The 1,773-nt window shown below is 45.9% G+C and overlaps 1 long non-coding RNA gene across 1 annotated transcript; it reads left to right on the top strand.

The window, feature by feature from the left end:
* The first annotated feature begins 367 nt into the window (after window positions 1–367).
* Window positions 368–801, top strand: LOC138515599 (uncharacterized). Its single transcript, XR_011282096.1, has 3 exons — window positions 368–430; window positions 544–622; window positions 730–801. It is a non-coding gene; the product is annotated as an uncharacterized lncRNA (long non-coding RNA).
* Window positions 802–1,773: the final 972 nt, after the last annotated feature.

Genomic DNA, 1,773 nt, shown 5'->3' with positions numbered 1-1,773 from the left:
AAGTATCTGTGATAATAGGCATGATTTAAACGATGACAGTATGGCGAGGGCATACGTAGTGTTAAAAACAACATGTAGCTCATGTTATTTATATGAGTGTGGTATAGTTTACCAGTAGGCTGAGATGTTGTCAGTGATGGCACTTCGAGTATGATGTTCTCACGGGGGTAAGCAGCTTGTGAAAGAAGGCTAGAGCATCGGTACTCTGAGTTTAATGTTGACAACAGATGAGTCCAACACGATGGTGATCATATATGGGAAAACAAAGTGACACTGTGTGATTTACGGGGGCTAATCCGTATATCTCTAATTTTATTGCAGTTGTTGATGGGTCCAGTGAGGATTTAGTGCTTGCAATACACCAGTGCACGTCCGACTTACATAACCGTGCAGTCCTCGCACGAGTTGCTCCTTGTGCCACCAGATAGGTGTAAGTGGCCTTTTTATATATCATTCTTAGCTTGACAGTTGTATAGTTACAAGTCTCGTTTTGATTCATGGAATAAATATTAAGTGTGTTTTTGGTATGTGTTGATTCCACAGGCTCGATATAAATACCGAGACCAGTGGAGGATTAATCCCGTGGGTCCTTTCTCACGATCCTAGGAATTGCTTCTTGGGGGTGAGTAAGGCGATTGTCTCGATTTAATTTTGACACAAATGTGACACTAATGCGTCACCTCTAAAAAGAAATAGGGTTGACATTCTGGTTTTTCTTATTGTTTTTAGATTGAACTTTGGCCCATACAAGTATATAATAGGGCGGAGAAGTGTCCTCCTGCCCAACGTCCTGAAGAAGGTCTCTGACCGAAACACGTGTCAACGCTTTTCTCTTCTCTTTTCCACTCATGGCGCTTCCTGTTTCCCCCATCTATTCCAACTGCTTCTCTATCAACTATCCTTCCCTTCTCACTAGGTCTGGAAAAAAGAAATTTAAAAAGGATATCTTGGCATCCAACCCTGGTCTCCCTATCGGTGATACCTATACCAGCGCTTCTCCCAGACAGACACTCACCAACATCCTCTTTGTTGTTCCTTCGCCAGATCTATGAACCCCCCAATATAATCTCTGTGCTTTGCCCCGTCTCCTCCTCTCCCATTAATGGTGGCACTTGCTGGTATGTCCTCATGGCTTCTTTCGACTCCTCCAGAGTCGTCCTTAATGTCTACCTAACTAGCACTGTCGTGGTCCAAAGTCCTCAGGCCAATCTCCTCCTCTTTGATAGGCGTTTCCCTCGCCTCATCAACTTCGTCTTATCTCCAGCTGTCCCCTCCTATTACTCCTTGGCTACCTTGCCCACTTTTTCCTCCTCCTCTGCCACTCTTCAGGCTAACTCCACAACTCCACAGGGTGTACCTCCGATTTGTACCCCTCTCCAAAAGGTCTTTAAGGCCTGCAACCTCATTTTGGCACTCTCAATTCTTGCTCTGCTGTCAAACACTCCTCTGACATCTGCCACCTCCTTGAAAAACTGGACCTTGATGTCTTTGGTCTTACGGAGACATAGTTCATGGCCAGCTCTGTCACGAGCTTTGACACTCTACTCCCTGAGTGCTACAAGATCCTCTTTGCACCCAGATCCGCTTGACCTGGAGGGGGCATAGACCTGATCTTTCCTGAGTGGATTCCTGCCACTATCATTCCCATTCAGATTTACTCCTCTTTTGAATGCCTTGTCTGCAGGCTCTCAATCTTTCCTAGCTACTCTCTACCACCCACCCGCTCCCAGGGCAAATCACCTCTTTTCTCTCTGAGTGGGCTGACCTCTCCTC

This window comes from Ambystoma mexicanum, chromosome 6q (assembly GCF_040938575.1).
Source record: "Ambystoma mexicanum isolate Mex_15411 chromosome 6q, UKY_AmexF1_1, whole genome shotgun sequence".
In the NCBI taxonomy this organism is placed as follows: Eukaryota; Metazoa; Chordata; class Amphibia; order Caudata; family Ambystomatidae; genus Ambystoma; species Ambystoma mexicanum.
Note: the sequence above shows the minus strand (reverse complement) of the source record. Positions and strands in the feature narration are given on the sequence as shown.